Genomic DNA, 20699 nt, shown 5'->3' on the forward strand with positions numbered 1-20699 from the left:
CAGACAACCATCAAGGCGGAAATGGTGGTCATGATGGTGGTCGGGACAACAATCACCGTCGGGAGGACAACCGCCGTGATGTTTGGGATGACAACCGCCGAGATAACCGTGATAATCGCCACGATCGTAGGGTTAATCAGAATGGCAACCAGGATCGCCGTGATGGCAATAACGATCTCCGCCGCTACCTTGGGGAACACAATCTGTGCGATTGCATCAACCAGAGAGCCAATGATCGAGCATCCCACGAAAGTTATCACCGTATGGAATATGACACTACCCACGGCCCGCCGGGTCTGAAGCAGTTTACTCCGCACCTTCACCAAGTCATATGGCCCAAAAACTTCAAGCTCGAGAAACTTCAGAAATATGACAGTAAGGAAAACCCTGAATTATGGGTCATGCTCTACGAAACTGTGTGCAGATCAGCCATGGCTGACGAGCACGTCATGTCTAACTACTTCCCAGTCGTTGTTGGCCTATAGGTCACCAATGGCTGGTCAGCTTGCCGGCGAACTACTTTGATTCTTGGCAAGAGCTCAAGCAAGCCTTCATCGACAACTTCATTGCTACTTGCGAACAACTCAGCAACAAATATGATCTGCAACGGATTCGAGATTGAAAAGATGAGCCACTGCATGAGTACGTCTGGCGTTTCTCAGAGATGCGCATCAAGGTCCCATCAATCTTCGACAACGAGGCAATCGAGGCTTTCATCACTGGCCTCCGCTTCCACGATGCCCCAAGGGACAAGCTCCTCCACAAGAGACCTAAATCGGTCACAGCGTTCTTGGCCACCGCTAAGAAATATGCGGACGCCGACGATGCTAAAAAGATAATTATCAAAGAAGCAGCAAGGGTTCCATGCTCTGACCACCCCCCACACCACGATGACTACCGCAGCAACCGTGGTTGGAACGACAATTTTGACCGCCGCAACCAGCGCAACGACTCCCGCGACCACTGCGACCAACGTAATCAGCGGCGTAACCGCCGTGACGATTACAGGGGCAAGCGTGCTCGGGAAGACGACGACGAGGTCAATACCGTTAAAAAAGGTGGCGGACATTGTAACTACGAAGATGACTATGCCAAAGCATTGAAAGGGCCCTGCCAGCTCCATCCCAAGTCAAACCATACTATGGAGAATTGCCGCGTTCTCAAGTCTATCTACATGCGTCAACAGGCTCCGGATACATCCGACAAGCCTAACGACGCAGGGGAACAGCGCAACGAGGACAACGACGATGAGGACATAGATCCCCGTCACAAGTACGTCAAGCCAACTGATCGCGTCCACACCATCATCGGAGGCAAAGTGTCCATCGAGACCAAACTAGAACGCAAGCTGCTTGCCCACGCTTGCTTGAACGTGGCCAACACCGATAACCTCCTCATCGAGCCATGACTCCCTCCATGGTCTCACTGCGAGATCTTCTTCAGCAGAAAGGACCAATGGGCCACAATACCTGAGCCAAGATGTTTTCCCTTGGTCCTCGATCCTTGCATCAACAAGGTTTAGTTCGACAGAGTGCTAATCGACGGTGGTAGCTCCATTGATATACTATTCAGGAACAGTCTGCCCGCCCTGAAGATAACCTAGGCGAATCTCAAGCCATATGAGGCACAGTTCTGGGGTGTTCTCCCCGGACAGAGCTCTACACCTCTCGGGCAAATCCCGCTACTTGTGCAATTCGGGACCCCGGACCACTTTCGCACTGACTACGTCAACTTCATGGTCGCTGACTTCGATGGCACCTACCATGCTATTCTTGGTCGACCATCGCTCACCAAGTTCATGGCCATACCTCATTACAGGTATCTGGTGCTCAAGATGCCTACCGAGAAAGGAGTTCTAACCCTCAGGGGCAACATATACGCAGCTTATACTTGTGAGGACGACAGCTTCAAAATAGCAGAGGCTCACGACCTCTCTATTCGCATGGCCAAGACCATGCTTGACGCCAAGAAGACCTCTGTCGACCACCTGGAGATCCCAAAGCTTGAGGCTCCACGCAAGAACATCAAGTCAAAGGAGCACAAGGTGATCCAGCTGGTCGACGGCGATCCCAGCAAAATGGCCCTTATCGGGGCCAACTTGGATCCCAAATAGGAAGACGCGCTCGTTAGGTTCTTGAGGAGCAATGTGGATGTGTTCGCATGGAAACCTTCTGACATGCCCGGTGTACCTCGGAACCTGATCGAGCACTCCTTGAATGTCAATGGCAAGGCCAAACCTATCAAGCAGAAGCTACGATGGTTCGCTCGTGACAAAAAGGAGGCGATTAGGGTAGAAGTTACACGACTTTTGGCAGCCGGATTTATCAAAGAAGTGTATCACCCGGAGTGGTTAGCCAACCCGGTTCTTGTACGCAAAAAGAATAATGAATGGAGAATGTGCGTTGATTACACTGATCTCAACAAACACTGCCCTAAGGACCCCTTCGGTTTACCTCGCATAGATGAGGTCGTAGATTCAACCGCCAGTTGTGAGCTGCTTTCCTTTCTTGATTGCTACTCTGGTTATCACCAGATCGCTCTCAAAAAGGACGACTAGATCAAGACATCTTTTATTATGCCTTTTGGCGCCTACTACTACACGACCATGTTGTTTGGGCTCAAGAATGCCGAGGCTACCTACCAACGCGCTCTACAGGCCTGCCTCAAAGAAGAGATAAAAGACGACCTCATCGAGGCTTATGTTGATGATATAGTTGTCAAAACCAAGGAAGCACATACCCTTGTTGACAACCTAGAACGCACCTTTATAGCCCTTAACGCATTCCAGTGGAAATTAAACCCAAAAAAGTGCATCTTCGGTGTTCCTTCTGGCATACTACTTGGCAACGTCGTCAGTCATGACGGCATACGCCCTAACCCAGAGAAAGTCAAAGCTGTCTTGGACATGAAGCCGCCCAAAAAGGTAAAGGATGTTTAGAAGCTTACCAGATGCATGGTCGCCCTCAGCCGTTTCATATCAAGATTAGGTGAAAAAGGATTACCGTTCTTTAAACTGCTCAAAGCATCCAAAAAGTTTAAGTGGTCGGAGGAAGCAGACACTGCCTTCACATAGCTGAAACAATACCTTACATCACCTTTTGTAACACCCCTGGTGTTTAGCTTCCACATTTGCACTGCATTTCATGAACATGAGCATCATGCATCCCTTTGTGAACTTATATCACATGAAACATGATTTCAAAACATTGCAACATGTTGTATATTTCATGTGTATTGTCTCTTTTATGAAATGTAAAGTGTGCAACACTTGAGTGCAACATGTGCCACTCACTTAGTGAAACAAGATTAGTTAATACTATGCAACAAGATCATGAAACATGTGAAATATGACTATGAAACATTTGCAACATTTCTTGTGTTTTTCATTGTTTCAATACATGTGATGCTTGATTCTTGTGTGACCAATGTGTGGTGTGGTTAATAATCATCCTACATAACTTAGTTACACCTAGAATGTCATTAGGAACAATGTTCATGTGGATCATTTTGCCTAATTAGGTTTCCAAGTCATGGTTGACCAATTTGGACCCCTAGAGCTCTTATGTTTGACTGTTTCAAAAGTGTAGCTTAGGATGTTTGCATGTCTGACCAACCTAAAGCAAAGTTGTAGCAAATTTAATAAGGAACAAACTTTGTTTAGAAGCCAAGTCATGAAAATGTGCACAACATGTTCAATTTGGGCCCACAAGCCAGAAATCAGGGCTGATTCTTCACTTAAGAATTTTTCTAAGTATTGATTGCAATTACAGTTTGAAGGAGTTGACTTTGGCTCAATTTTACTCTGTATCCGTTGGGAATTAGTCCTTGGTACTTAAATAGAAATTGAAGATGGAAGTACGGGCTACAACTTTCATGAACATTTCTTCCACTAACTCGTCTCGATTTTGGAGTAAATCTGTGTCAAACTTCGCCTATCAGTCGGACTCGATGAACGCTGAAATGCGAAGTTCAGATTCGGCACAGTGCCGACCGGCAATAGAAGTTGGCCACCGTGTGGCCGCCACACGCCGTGATCGGCCTGGCGTCGCTGGCCGTGGTCGACATCAAAGCAGCCACGTCCGCCTGCCTCTCCATTCACTCCTCCTCGCCCTCTTTCGCTTCTCCAGCTCGCAGCAGCAGCAGCCAAAGAGCAGCGCAGCTCCACCGTGGCCAAGCGAGCTCCGTCGTCGCCTCGCTCGCTCACCACCGCAAAAGCATGACTGCCCGCTCGACAACGACTCCGCCGTAGCCTACTCTACCTCCTCCACCTATTAGCCACGTCGTTTGGGTCTCGGTAAGGGCACAGTGCCGTTTTCCACCACCACCGCCATGACAGCGTCCTCGCCGGAGCTGAGGCCGCCGTGGTCGGGCTAGCTAGGAGCCATTTCATTCTCGATATTTGCTTCCTTGAGTTTCCCCGCATGCCCATGGAGCTCATACCGAGCTCTGTGGAGCCAGCCATGGCTTGCCATCGCCGGCAGCTCACGCGCGGAGCCTTGCCGTGCTGCCATCACCGGCGGCAAGCTCCTTACACTAGGTCGTAGCGCTAGCTAGTAGCACCAATCAAACCCCCTCAGCATAGAGGTCACGCTGGTGTCCTTGATTTTGCCAGAGGAGCCACTGCCAGCGAGCTTCGCCGTGTGCCGCGCCATCATAGCGCCTCCTCTGTTTTCGCGGTCACTGACCGGTGGGGTCAGCTGACACCCGGGTCCCGCTTGTCAGTGGCTGTAGTTCATAGGGCTAGTTCAAAAATGCAGTTTTGAATGCTGATTTGATATTTTGTATCTCCTGTTTTGTAGATCCAAATTGGATGGTTCCAATTTTGTTAGACTCACAGTTAGGTCTAGTATTTAAGAAAAATATGTCTTGAGCACATTATGTAGAAATTTTGGATGAATTAAATAGGAACTTGAAAAGTGTCTTTGAATGCATGCAAACTTGTTTAAATCATATCTTGAGTTTTTGTGATCCAAAAATTATGAAATTTTGTGGGTAAGCTAGTCTTATGTAGTAGAAGCTCTGGTTAAAATTTGAGAGTCATTGCATGTGTAGTTTTTGAATTATAGATTTTCCTTTTATCATTGGTAGATACTTGGGTGAATTTTAGTAAATTATTTATGAATCCATTGACCATGAAATTTGTTGGAGAGTATCCTAGTACCCTAAGGATGCTAGGAAAAATATGAAATCTATTGCTTGACACTTTTCACTAAGGTTTCCCAATTATGCCATTTTAAGCCATTCTGCCTTACCATTTTTATGTAGGCTTTTGTACTTACTAAAATGGTGTGAAATTTTTATGGTAGGCTACTTAGGGCATGAAGGGTCTACTGTAATTTTTGTAGATTTAATGGTGTAGCTTTCATATATGTTTACTATTTCCTCTAATTAAGTAAATAAATTAAGAAAGGTATTAGAGGAAATGTTTTGGGAATGAACACCCTACTTTCTGGTGTTCTTGTGATATGTGTGACATGTGAGTAGATTTAGTGCTGTCCAATTATATGTTTACCTCATGAGTTACTAAGTATTTCGTTTGCATTATGTCCCTCTGGACAGATCTGGGGACTTTAGAAAGCTCCCCATGATATTTTGGTTTTCTGTGATTGTAATGAATACAAGAGTTGTAGATAATCTATGTATCTAGCTCCTGTCAAAATTTGAGGGCATTTGGCCTGGTAGTTTAGAAACTACAGCTGTTTAAAGTTAGGTTCCAGTTTTGCTTACTCTCTGCCTTATGAGGACAGAGTTCTGTTGATTTATGAATTCGAACTGGCAAAGGTTTGAATCATGCTTCGAGGTCTGAAAATGGATTGCATACAATTTCATAAGCTTTCCATATTGTCTTGTTGCATGTCATTTGGAATTATAAATCTCCAGTTATGGCTAGTTTACTGCACCGCTACATAGTATTCTTTTTGCAGAAAAGCATAAGTAGTATCATCAACTCTTATCCTGACTAGCAGTGACTTTTTAGCCATTATCCTGTCATCTATATTAGCACCTGTACTAAGCAATCATTTTTATTAAGGTGCAAACATTAATAACCATATCAGGTATTCATTGTGGCAACCTTATCATCATCATCCATTTAACCATATCATTAAATTAATTGAATCTATGTTGCCGCTGCTCAGTCAAGTTCTCACTATTCGGGAGAGACGGCGATTCGAATCGATTCCTATCCAGTTGGAGGGGTATACCTAAACACAAACCCTGCTTCCCCCATCAGGGTCGCAACAAGTCACCTTTGGTACAATTCAGGAGTCGCGGGTCTGAACAGATCGGCATTCTCAGAGAACCACTCTACCAAGGTTGTTTGGGACTCTAACCCGCCTTGGACTTATGCCAATGGCTCTCCGCACATCCTTACTACCTCCAGAGTGCTGCCACTACTCGCGTTCCTGGCCTGAATCGAGCTACTAGGCTTCGCGGTCGGAACAACTTATCCAGCCAGCTAAGTGTTAGGCTGCATTCAACATGACATGAGGACGTACAGCGTATCGGTCCTTAAACGACTCAGACGGAGTCACTATGTTCAAACCTACACAAGACCCCGCCCGGTCTTAATTCATTATTCACATGGTTCTTTTCCACAATAGCAAATATAGCCAACCGTGATCCACCTCATCCTAAAGCTCACAGGTGACAGGAAATCACCTGACTTCTACCGCACTAAGCATGGCTAAGCATTTAACCCGTTCCTGAACTTAAATAGGATTCCAGTGCGATATCTGGACAAGGAAGGATATATAATGCAGCAATTGGTTCCAACCAATTCCTATACTTAATGCATCATCAACAATAAAAGATACTCAATGTATTTGTAAAAACATGGGAGGCTTAATATGCTCCGGGGCTTGCCTTTCAGGAATGAGGAAGGCTGGTGGTCAGGGCACTCGGGCGATTCCTCCGCGGCGACTGCTTCGTCGAGTTCCTGCACCTTGGGTTCCTCCTCCTGGTTGGCTCCCTCGAACTCCAGCAACGTCACTCCCTCCGGCACACCTATTGCATGAATGCGTAAGATAAATATCATGGATGCACATGAATGAATGTTAGGGATGCTCGGGGAATGCACATGTTCGCTGTAGTTTGCATATTCTAACTTAAGCCCTATTCAAATCACTTTACTTACCAAGTTTATACAACCTAATGTATAATTGCTCATCTTCAGTTAATGACCTAGCACCTACACCTAAGCATATTCTCAAGTTAGGCTAACCCCTAAACAATCAACGAGAACATTGCAACCACATACACTCAAGCAATTGTATTTCAGCAAAATGAATACTATGTAGCGGTGCAGTAAACTAGCCATAACTGGAGATTTATAATTCCAAATGACATGCAACAAGACAATCTGGAAAGCTTATGAAATTGTATGCAATCCATTTTCAGACCTCGAAGCATGATTCAAACCTTTGCCAGTTCGAATTCATAAATCAACAGAACTCTGTCCTCACAAGACAGAGAGTAAGCAAAACTGGAACGTAACTTTAAACAGCTGTAGTTTCTAAACTACTAGGCCAAATGCCCTCAAATTTTGATAGGAGCTAGATACATAGATTATCTACAACTCTTGTATTCATTACAATCACAGAAAACCAAAATATCATAGGGAGCTTTCTAAAGTCCCCAGATCTATCCAGAGGGACATAATGCAAACGAAATACTTAGTAACTCATGAGGTAAACATATAATTGGACAACACTAAATCTACTCACATGTCACACATATCACAAGAACACCAGAATGTAGGGTGTTCATTCCCAAAACATTTCCTCTAATACCTTTCTTAATTTATTTACTTAATTAGAGGAAATAGTAAACATATATGAAAGCTACACCATTAAATCTACAAAAATTACAGTAGACCCTTCATGCCCTAAGGAGCCTACCATAAAAATTTCACACCATTTTAGTAAGTACAACAGCCTACACAAAAATGGTAAGGCAGAATGGCTTAAAATGGCATAATTAGGAAACCTTAGTGAAAAGTGTCAAGCAACAGATTTCATATTTTTTCTAGCATCCTTAGGGTACTAGGATACTCTCAAACAAATTTCATGGTCAATGGATTCATAAATAATTTACTAAAATTCACCCAAGTATCTACCAATGATAAAAGGAAAATCTATAACTCAAAAACTACACATGCAATGACTCTCAAATTTTAACTAGAGCTTCTACTACACAAGACTAGCTTACCCACAAAATTTCATAATTTTTGGATCACAAAAACTCAAGATATGATTTAAACAAGTTTGCATGCATTCAAAAACACTTTTCAAGTTCCTATTTAATTCATCCAAAATTTCTACATAATGTGCTCAAGACATATTTTTCTTAAATACTAGACCTAACTGTGAGTCTAACAAAATTGGAACCATCCAATTTGGATCTACAAAATAGGAGATACAAAATATCAAATCAGCATTCAAAACTGCATTTTTGAACTAGCCTATGAACTACAGCCACTGACAAGCGGGACCCGGGTGTCAGCTGACCCCATTAAGGGTCGAGATGGCGACTAGAGGGGGGGTGAATAGTCTTTTCTAAAACTTAATCACATCGGCTAACCGATACAAATGCGGAATTAAGGCTATCGGTCTAGCCAAGACTATGCCCCACTATATATGTTCACTAGCACCTTGCAAAGATAACAATTATGCAATAAAGGTACCGGGCTTGTTAGTGCTCTCCTAAACAATTCTAGGAGCAAGGTTACACAAACCTATGTCACTAATATTTTAAGCAACAAGAGAGCTCCTACACATGCTAGTAAGCAAAAGCACAAAGCTAATAAAGCTCACTAGCAATGCTCAATAACAAGGCAACCAATGCCTAATTAGAGAGCGCAAATACTTAACTACACAAACTAAGCAATGTGACTAACAAGGTTACTAAAACCAAATTAGCCACGCAAGGGAGCTACTTCTATGCTACACAAGCAAGAAGGTAATTAGCAAGCTACACAAGCTATCTAATTACAAGAGCAACTACACAAGCTTAATATGTATAAAAGTAATTGCAAGCTTGTGTAATGAGGATGCAAACCAATGGAAAGAACAAGGTTGACACGATGATTTTTCTCCCGAGGTTCACATGTTTGCCAACACGCTAGTCCCCGTTGTGTCGACCGCTCACTTGGTGGTTCGGCGGCTAATTAGCATCACCTGCTAAGCCCGCACGTCAGGCGCCACAAGAACCTACCCCTTGAGTGAGGGTAGCTCAATGACACGCTTTACTAAAGTTGCTCTTCACGGCTCCCACGGGGCGAGCACAATGCCCCTCACAAGCACTTCTCCGAAGCGCCGCACAAGCTTCTTGCGCGCTTCGATGGAGACCACCACCAAGCCGTCTAGGAGGTGGCAACCTCCAAGAGTAACAAGCACCACCGGCTTGCAACTCGATCACCTAGTGCCACTCGATGCAACCTCATGATGCAATCACACTAGAATCGCTCACTCACACAATTGAATGATCACTATCAAGTATGTGTGTGATGGAGGGCTCCCAAGCACTCACAAGCATGGACACTAAGTCCCTTGAGGTGCTCCACACCAGCCATGGCCGAAGGCCACTTCTATTTATAGCCCCAAGGGCTAAACTAGCCGTTACCCCTTCACTGGGCAATGGTCGGGCCGACCGGACGCTCCGGTTGTATTGACCGGATGCTGGACCTCAGCGTCCGGTCGCTCGCAGACGACCACGTGTCCCAATTCCAACGGTCACTTGACCTGACTGGACGCAGCAGCTTTCAACTGATCGGACGCTGAACCCCCAGCGTCCGGTCGTTTCCAGTAAGCTCCCGAGCATGATCGGACGCGTCCGGTCGAACATGATTGGACACAGCCAGCGTCCAGTCACACTCCAGTTACTACGTCACCATACGTCAGCCTGACCGGACGCAGCCTTCCAGCGTCCGGTGCATTTAGATCCAGCGTCCGATCAGTTGATCGACACCGGCATCTTCGCGACCAACTCGTTTTCACTTCTCACTTCTTCACCCTTGCACCAATGTGCTAACCACCAGAATTTGCATCCGGCGCAATAGAAAATAGACATTCCATTTTCTCGCAAGCTCGGCGAGAGGGAGAGAGGGACCCAAACCCATCTCAACCCTGCAAACACCACCGCCTTTGTAAATGTGCCAACACCACCAAGTGTACACCACCATGTGTATGTGTGTTAGCATTTTCACAATCATTTCCCAAAGGATGTTAGCCACTCAACTTGCCACGCCACTCGATCCTAGCAACAATGCAAAGTTAGATCACTCGAGTGGCACTAGATGACCGATATGCAAACAAGTTTGCCCCTCTTGATAGTACGGCCATCTATCCTAAACTCAGTCATAAACTTCTCTACACACCTATGACCGGTGAAATGAAATGCCCTAGGTTATACCTTTGCCTTGCGCATTCCATTCCATCTCCTTCAATGTCGATGCAACACATGCACCAACACGATCAACAATGATATGATCCACTTCATATCATCACATGATCATATTGGTTCATCGATCTTGACTCTACTTGCTCTTCACCGTTGCCATCGTCCATCGGCGCCAAGTCTTGCTCAAGCTTCACCGCCATGCGGTCCATCACTCCAAAGCCTTCGACTTGCCCTTCACGCTTGCAACCGGTCCATCAAGCCAAGTCTTGTCTTGATTTTCTCCACCTTGATCACATGACTCAATGTCATGTCTCATGTGCATTTAAGCTCCTTCATCATCACATGTGTGAGCTTTGCAACATCTCCAAGCCATTTTCACCTTCATGGCATATGTTGCTCACACACATGTACCTGTGGACTAATCACCTGTGTATCTCACATAAACACAATTAGTCCACCTAGGTTGTCACTCAATTACCAAAACCAAACAAGGACCTTTCACCCCACCAGTCAGTGACCGCGAAAACAGAGGAGGCACTAGGACGACGTGGCACACGGTGAAGCTCGCCAGCGGCGGCTCCTCCGGCAAAATCAAGGACACCGGCGTGACCTCCATGCTGAGGGGGTTCGATTGGTGCTACTAGCTAGCGCTACGACCTAGCATAAGGAGCTTGCCACCGGTGATGGCGGCACGGCAAGGCTCTGGCGTGAGCTGCCGGCGACGGCAAGCCACAGCTGGCTCCACAGAGCTCAGTACGAGCTCCACGGGCACGTAGGGAAACTCAAGGAAGCAAATATCGAGAATGAAATGGCTCCTAGCTAGCCCGACCACGGCGGCCTCAGCTCCGGCGAGGACGCTGTCATGGCGGCGGTGGTGGAAAATGGCATTGTGCCCTTACCGAGACCCAAACGACGTGGCTAATAGGTGGAGGAGGTAGAGTAGGCTATGGCGGAGTCGTTGTCGAGCGGGCAGTCGCGCTTTTGCGGCGGTGAGCGAGCGAGGTGACGACGGAGCTCGCTTGGCCATGGCGGAGCTGCGCTGCTCTTTGGCTGCTGCTACTGCGAGCTGGAGAAGTGAAAGAGGGCGAGGAGGAGTGAATGGAGAGGCAGGCGGACGCGGCTGCTTTGATGTCGACCACGGCCAGCGACGCCAGGCCGATCACGGCGTGTGGCGGCCACACGGCAGCCAACTTCTGTTGCCGGTCGGCACTGTGCCGAATTTGAACTTCACGTTTCAACGTTCATTGAGTCCGATTGACAGGCGAAGTTTGACACAGATTTACTCCAAAACCGAGACGAGTTAGTGGAAGAAATGTTCATGAAAGTTGTAGCCCGTACTTCCATCTTCAATTTCTATTTAAGTACCAAGGACTAATTCCCAATGGATACAGAGTAAAATTGAGCCAAAGTCAGCTCCTTCAAACTGTAATTGCAATCAATACTTAGAAAAATTCTTAAGTGAAGAATCAGCCCTGATTTCTGGCTTGTGGGCCCAAATTGAACATGTTGTACACATTTTCATGACTTGGCTTCTAAACAAAGTTTGTTCCTTATTAAATTTGCTACAACTTTGCTTTAGGTTGGTCAGACATGCAAACATCCTAAGCTACACTTTTTAAACAGTCAAACACAAGAGCTCTAGGGGTCCAAATTGGTCAACCATGACTTGGAAACCTAATTAGGCAAAATGATCCACATGAACATTGTTCCTAATGACATTCTAGGTGTAACTAAGTTACGTAGGATGATTATTAACCACACCACACATTGGTCACACAAGAATCAAGCATCACATGTATTGAAACAATGAAAAACACAAGAAATGTTGCAAATGTTTCATAGTCATGTTTCACATGTTTCATGATCTTGTTGCATAGTATTAACTAATCTTGTTTCACTAAGTGAGTGGCACATGTTGCACTCAAGTGTTGCACACTTTACATTTCATAAAAGAGACAATACACATGAAATATACAACATGTTGCAATGTTTCAAAATCATGTTTCATGTGATATAAGTCCACGAAGGGATGCATGATGCTCATGTTCATGAAATGCAGTGCAAATGTGGAAGCTAAACACCAGGGGTGTTACAGCCCTCCCCCCTTATAAAAATCTCGTCCTGAGATTTGACAAGCGTACCATTGTTGGTAGAATTCCTTATAACCTTCCCTCAAATAATCTTCTCTTTCCCACGTTGCATCGCGTTCACTACCATGATTGCTCCACATGACTTTATAGAACTTGACTACCTGACTCCAAGTCACTCGCTCACGAGTGTCAATCACTCGAACTGGCTTTTCTTCAAAGGTCAAATCCGATTTTAACTCGATATCCCCAATGGAACTCTCTCTTCAGGGACGCGAAGACATTTCTTCAATTGGGATACATGAAAAACATTGAAGATAGCACTCATCTCAGAAGGTAATTGAATCTTGTACACCACTTTACCACTTTGTCCAATGATTTCAAATGGACCAACGTATCTCAGCGCAAGCTTTCGCTTCACACCAAAGCGTTGGACACTTTTCATAGGTGAGACTTTCAGATAAACGAAGTCTCCAACCTCAAATTCAATAGGTTTTCTACGTCGATCAGCATAACTTTTCTGCCTAGCTTGAGCTACGGCCATGTGGGTTTGGATAGTATGGACTTGTTCTTCGGCTTCTTGAATGAAATCAATTCCATAATATCTCCTTTCACCGGCTTCTACCCAGTTCAACGGGGTTCTACACTTCCGGCCATACAAAGCTTCAAACGGTGCCATCTTTATGCTCTCTTGATAACTATTATTGTACGAGAATTCAGCTAGGGGTAACCATTTTTCCCATGAGCCCTTAGCCGAGGTGACACAAGCTGTCAACATATCTTCTAAGATTTGATTCACCCGTTTAGTTTGCCCATTGGTTTGCAGATGATAGGCAGAACTTCTTACGAGCTTAGTCCCTAATAATCCGTGTAAGTGCTCCCAAAAGCGAGCAGTGAACTATGGTCCTCTATCTGAGACAATAGTACGAGGGATCCCATGAAGTCGTACTATCTGGTTGAAGTACAACTCCACATAGTCAGTTGGACGAAAGTCTATGTGGACCGGAATGAAGTGTGCCGACTTGGTCAGTCGGTCCACAATTACCCAAATTGAGTTAAAATTCCTCTGAGTGGTAGGGAGCCCAACTATAAAATCCATACTTATCTCTTCCCATTTCCAACCTGGAATAGAGAGTGGCTGAAGTAATCTAGCTTTCATGTGTACCACCTTGACCCGACAACAAGTGTCACACCTAGCCACATAAGCGGCTATCTCTTTCTTCATTTTGGTCCACCAAAATCGAGGCTTTAAATCATGATACATTTTACTACTACCAGGATGAATAGATAGTTTAGAGGAATGAGCTTCGGATATGATTTGATTTCTAAGCTCTCTATCCTTCAGAACTACCAACCTATCCTTGAACCATAACACGCCTTCCTCATCTACTCAAAAATGTTTGGTTTCTTGCTCTTTCATCTTGCGCTTGATGTGAAACACACCTGCATCTGTCTTCTATAGCTCGATAATTCGACTTTGTAGAGTACAATTGACAGTGATGTTGTGCAGGACTACAGGATGAAGGAGCTTTGACAAATGGACATCACTCTCAATCAACGAGTGGCAATGAGACTTTCTGCTTAAGGCATCCACGATGACGTTTGCCTTGCCAGGGTGATAGTGCACTTGAAGGTTATAATCTTTGATCAACTCGAGCCATCTTCTCTGACGCATATTTAACTCTGGTTGAGTGAAGATGTACTTGAGACTTTTATGATCAGTGTAGATGTTGCATACATTGCCAAGTAGATAATGTCTCCAGGCCTTCAAAGCATGAACAACTGCAGCGAGTTCCAAGTCATGCGTTGGATAATTCACTTCATGCTTCCAAAGTTGGCGAGAGGTATAAGCGATGACTCTACCCTCTTGCATAAGAACACCTCCTAACCCAATACCTGATGCATCACAGAACACATCAAAAGGTTTCTCGATATCCGGTTGCGCCAAAATCAGAGCCGATGTTAGAAGAGTTCGCAGGGTATGGAAAGCCACATCACACTCAGGAGTCCAGACAAACTTCATGTCTTTTTGCAGCAATTGAGTCATAGGCTTGGCTATTTTAGAGAAATCCAGGATGAAGCAACGATAATAGCCAGCCAACCCTAGAAAACTCCGAACCTCATGCACCGAGATGGGAGCCTTCCAGTTCAATACTTCTTGCACCTTGGTGGGATCAACCATAATTCCACCATCGGACAACACGTGTCCAAGAAAATGTACCTCACGAAGCCAAAATTCACATTTGCTGAACTTTGCATACAGCTAGTGGTCTCGCAATCTAGTAAGAACCACCCGCAAATATTCAACATGATCTTCTTCATTCCCAGAATAGACCAGGATATCATCTATAAATACCACCACAAATTTATCCAACTCAGGCATAAACACTGAATTCATCAGATACATAAAATGTGCGGGGGCATTGATCAATCCAAAAGACATAACCAGGTACTCATATAGACCATATCTTGTAGACACTACAAGAAATCCGTCTTTCTATGACAAAATGCCTCATGACGGGGCCTGTTTTTGTCATATAATGTAACATAATATGACAAAAATTTCTCTAGCGTCATAAAATTAGAAGGCCTAAAACTATTTATGACGACATCATTTTTTTTGTCACGTAAAGGTACCAAGTTTCGTCACAAAATGGCAGGCGCCAGAAGCCGGTCGACGATTGTGAATTTATGACGATTCATATAGTTTTTATGTGACGATAGTAGTCGTCACTGAATGTTTTATCAAATATGACGACCCCCAACGTCATAAAATACCCAGTAGGAGAAGGACCCTTGACCCATGTCTGCTGGGCTCGGAGCTAGGCCTTGGCCCATGTAAAAATGTGGAGGGCGCACGTGTGGAGGGAGACAGGCTGGGCCTAAAATATTAGGGCCAAGAGATATTTTTCTTTTTTCTCTTTTTTTCTTTTTCAATTTTGTCAAATATGTGAACAATGTTTTTATCACTTTGATGAACAAATGACTAAAATAAGAGTTGCTTGATGAGTGCTACAACTTTATTGTTGATGACTTTTTCAGCTGAAATCATTTCGGGTTTTAAAATCTGGTTTGAAGTTTTCATTTTTTTTGGAATTCGAAATTTAAAATTTTAAAACTTTGTCAACTTCACAATCGTTTCGGCTGAAACCCAAAATGATTTCGGCTGAAAAAGTGATGAATATAAAAGTTGTAGAACTTATCAAGATCTAACTTTTTTATTTTGGTGATTTACAAATCCGACAAAGTTATAGTAACGTTGTTCACAATTTCTACATCTCTGTCTTAGTTTATGAAACTTTGAGAGAGATATGTAAAATTTGTGAATAATGTTACTATTACTTTGTCGGATGAACAAATGACTAAAATAGGAGTTGTAGATCTTGATGAGTTGTACAACTTTGATGTTGATGACTTTTTCAGCCGACATCATTTCGGGTCTTAAAATATGGCTTCAAGTTGTAATTTTTTAAAATTCAAAATTTGAATTACTCAAACTTTGTCACATTGAAACATAAACAAAATACAATGATAGAGCATGATTTTAGAAAAATTTAGGAAAAAAAGTATCGCATTTGGAGTTAGTATGTGGGAGAAAGACTAGTTACAAATTTTAGCTGCAGATTAAAAAGAAAAATCACTTGTTCTTCGACGAACAAGAATGATTTCTCTTTTTAATCTCCTTTTAAAACTTGTAACAAGTTTTTCTCCCACATACTAACTCCAAATGCGATGATTTTTTTTTTGAATTTTTCTAAAATCATGATCTATGTAGTTATTGTATTCTTGTTGTCATGTGTCAAAGTTTGAAGAATTCAAATTCTGAATTTTATAAAATGACAACTTCAAACCAAATTTTGAAACCCAAAATGATTTCGGCTGAAAAAGTGATGAATATAAAAGTTGTAGAACTTATCAAGATCTAACTTTTTTATTTTGGTGATTTACAAATCCGACAAAGTTATAGTAACATTGTTCACAATTTCTACATCTCTGTCTTAGTTTATGAAACTTTGAGAGAGATATGTAAATTTGCGAACAATATTACTATTACTTTGTCGGATGAACAAATGACTAAAATAAGAGTTGTAGATCTTGATGAGTTGTACAACTTTGATGTTGATGACTTTTTCAGCCGACATCATTTCGGGTCTTAAAATATGGCTTCAAGTTGTAATTTTTTAAAATTCAAAATTTGAATTACTCAAACTTTGTCACATTGAAACATAAACAAAATACAATGATAGAGCATGATTTTAGAAAAATTTAGGAAAAAAAAGCATCGCATTTGGAGTTAGTATGTGGGAGAAAGACTAGTTACAAATTTTAGCTGCAGATTAAAAAGAAAAATCACTTGTTCTTCATCATGAACAAGTGACGAACAAGAATGATTTCTCTTTTTAATCTCCTTTTAAAACTTGTAACAAGTTTTTCTCCCACATACTAACTCCAAATGCGATGATTTTTTTTTCTGAATTTTTCTAAAATCATGATCTATGTAGTTATTGTATTCTTGTTGTCATGTGTCAAAGTTTGAAGAATTCAAATTCTGAATTTTATAAAATGACAACTTCAAACCAAATTTTGAAACCCAAAATGATTTCAGCTGAAAAAGTGATGAATATAAAAGTTGTAGAACTTATCAAGATCTAACTTTTTTATTTTGGTGATTTACAAATCCGACAAAGTTATAGTAACGTTGTTCATAATTTCTACATCTCTATCTTAGTTTATGAAACTTTGAGACAGAGATATAAAATTTGTGAACAATGTTGCTATCACTTTGTCGGATAAACAAATGATCAAAATAAGAGTTGTAGATCTTGATGAGTTGTACAACTTTGATGTTGATGACTTTTCCAGCTGGAATCATTTATAACCTCAAAAATCTATTTGAATTCTAAATATTTTGAAATTCAAATTTTAAAAAGTTCAAATAAACTCGGATGGGAAAATAATCAATATGAAAGTTGTAGATCTTGATGAGTTCTAAAATTTTATAGTTGACAACTTTTCCATTTGAATTAATTTATATTCTTAAAATAATTATCATAAACTTTACGATAAATTATAAACATAATAAGCGCGCTGTATTAACATCAGATTCAGCCCAAACATAGATCCAGCCCAGCCCAAATTGATCTGCATATCATTCCTGGCCGTTGGATCGATCAACGGACGGCTCACATTCATTCAGCTTGAAATAAATAACCTAAACCCTACCAACGCGCCGCTCACTCAGTTGTCTTCTTCACATGCCACTCCACCTCCCCTCCTCAGATCCAGATCCACCGTTCTCCTACGGCATCCTTCCCTATGGCAACCTCCTACTCCACTTCGCTCTTGCGTCTGGTGGCCATGCACGAGTCCGCACGGCTGCCCGACACGTTCGCAGCCATCACCCTCACCCTCCACCTCGCGCTCGCATGGCGGCTGCAGCAACGCCATTCGCTCGAGGCACAGCAATAGCAATAGGTATGCTCTTCTTTTCCCCTTTTTATTTCCTTATTTCTTTGCAGCTGATATACAGATGCGGACGGGATTTGTTGCATTATACAATTTTGGCGCTCGCCCAAGAGGATGTTGCGGGATGACTGAGCCACGGCCGCCGCGTGCGTTGCAAGTCACGACCGCCATCTGCTCCTATGTTCTTGCGTGTGATTTAGAGGGAAGCTCGTGGTTGCTAGCGTGATATGTGTCTGTTAGCTTCCTGCTTTTCTCTAAAAGTGACCAAACTAACTAGATCTTGTAAATACAATAGAAAATTTTATAGTTGTCCAAAATTTATAAAACCAATTTTATTAGACTCCTGATAATGTGTACTATGTGTTAGTGTAAATTAATTTATTTTTTGCTTATTATTTTTAGGCCTGCCATAGATAAATAAATATGCTTGTATAATTATTATGCCATTTTTAGTGAACACATAAATTATGTTCAACATGAAATTTGCACTCCATGTTAGTTGAAGTGTTACCTCCTATAATTTTTGTAGACTCTGAATAGGTCCTATAAATAAATATTAGCAGTGTTTGCTGTCAGCGAATTATTAGCGTTGGATTTCATAGAAAGGACTTTGGTTATTTTTCTTTAGATGACTACAGTCAAATACACTAACCTGCTATTTCTTTCCTGCTTTCAGAAAATACAGATGTACCTTGGGCGATGCTATGGATCATGGATAGCGTTTTCAGATCCCTTTGCATGTTCAGTAACATCTCACCACACATCAACCCTACAGATTTTTTTAGCTTGGTGTACAATTCAACTGAAATTAAAATCAGAATGCCATTGGCTTAACAATTTGGCTGCATACTAAATCTTTACATATTTGTGCATCCTTCTGTACCAGATGCCCTATAATTATAGTACACATTTGAACTAATTTAGTTTGTAAAAAAAATATTATTCTTTTGATTGTTGGCTGCAGGAGATGCGGCATAATTGCCTTGGTGTGTGCTGATTGCTGAGGAAACGTTGATTAATCTGCATCAGGTGAAACTTTGTTCCAGAACAACGGCTTAGCAATAGTGATATGATATTTAAGCACTTGGACCACTCTTTAACACTTGGTGTCACAGTTCAATTGGCTCTTGCCGTGCATACTCATTTGATGCTTTGCTCCTCCTTGCTAATAAAAACTAGCTAATTGATTTGTGGAGTCGGTGTACCACATTAACTGTAACCCCTTCTACTGAATTTTGGTACCAATTATACGAATTACACTACTACCTTTGGTCTGATGCTGCCTTGGCCCTTTTGTGGTGACTGTGAGTGCTAACCACATGGATGCTACCCTAATCGTTGAATATATGTTGAATTATTTATATTATGGGAACAATTCCCTATATGTGCTTTTCGTGTGAGAGGTAATCTCATTGACATTCTGTTTGGGTTCCTGCATTGTCTGCACCTGGTTGCCTGCCAAATTCTTATTCATATAATGCTCATGTATCACTGCATAGGTTTTCATTTCCTGCCCCTAACCAGTATGATGGTCTGCTATTTTTTTGAAGGGAGCTGTTTTGCTATTTGTGCCAGACAGATCCATTGTGCCAATGTGAAGCTTAGTTGATCTATTAATTAAATCTACTATGTCCTCTTCAAGGTATTGATATCTCCAATTAAGTTACATTCTTTGTAATTTTTTCAAGAATCCAACACCAAGCATGCATACTTGCTGATTTGTTATTTTGTTTTGTGTTGTTTTGTTCAATTGAAAGTTGCAGCAAGGAGAGAAGTGAGGGACATGTGAGCTATAAATGCTTGCAAGGTGCAAATTCTTCAACTTTGTAGTAAAGGACATGGGAGCTAATATATTGCTGGAACTACAAACTCTGTCTTATCATAAGCTATATGAAGTTATTTGCATACGCAAAAGACAAACTTGTGTGATGGTTGAACCTATTTGCGCTATGTAATATATCATATGATTTGGGTTCTAAGTGAATGATGGCGTGACTTTTATGTCTATGTTATATGACCTGTGCTAAGATTCATCACTGAATGAATATATAATGCGTGACGCTTCTTAACCATGGTTAACTACACTATAGATGATGGCTTCTTATCGTCATAATAGCGAGCATTAACCAGGGTACGTAGTCGACATTTGTGACGGTTAATATATTGAGTGACGCATTGACTAAATAATATGTGACAAATACTATCGTCATAAAAGGTAACAATATGTGATGACCAAATGGTACCGTCACAAAAGGTCATCACATTTTGTGACGGCTTTTCATACAATCGTCACACGGTACATTATGTGACGGTCGTTATATGACGACCGGCGTGACGCCGCATTTTCGTCATATAATACATTTTATGACAAATTCAGTACTTTACATGACAATTTCGGTTTGTCATACAAGCCCAGATTTTTTGTAGTGAGAGAATGCGGTTTTTGGGACATCCTCAGGCCGAATTTTGATTTGATGATACCCAGATCTCAAATCAATCTTGGAAAAGACTTTTGCCTTAGACAACTGATCAAATAAGATATCTATGCGTGGCAGAGGGTACTTATTCTTGATTGTAACTGCATTCAAGGGTCTATAATCTACACACATGCATAGAGATTGATCCTTCTTCTTCACAAAGATGGCTGGGCACCCCCACGGAGATGAACTAGGGTGGATAAGGCCTTTCTTTAGCAGTTCATTCAACTGGGTCTTAAGTTCAGCTAGTTCATTGGGAGGCATTCTATAT

The 20699-nt window shown here is 42.4% G+C and overlaps 1 long non-coding RNA gene across 1 annotated transcript; it reads left to right on the plus strand.

The window, feature by feature from the left end:
• Positions 1–18931: 18931 nt before the first annotated feature.
• On the plus strand, positions 18932–19833 carry LOC136487311 (uncharacterized). Its single transcript, XR_010767212.1, has 3 exons — positions 18932–18980; positions 19502–19593; positions 19709–19833. It is a non-coding gene; the product is annotated as an uncharacterized lncRNA (long non-coding RNA).
• Positions 19834–20699: the final 866 nt, after the last annotated feature.

This window comes from Miscanthus floridulus, chromosome 10 (genome assembly GCF_019320115.1).
Source record: "Miscanthus floridulus cultivar M001 chromosome 10, ASM1932011v1, whole genome shotgun sequence".
NCBI classification, from domain to species: domain Eukaryota; kingdom Viridiplantae; phylum Streptophyta; class Magnoliopsida; order Poales; family Poaceae; genus Miscanthus; species Miscanthus floridulus.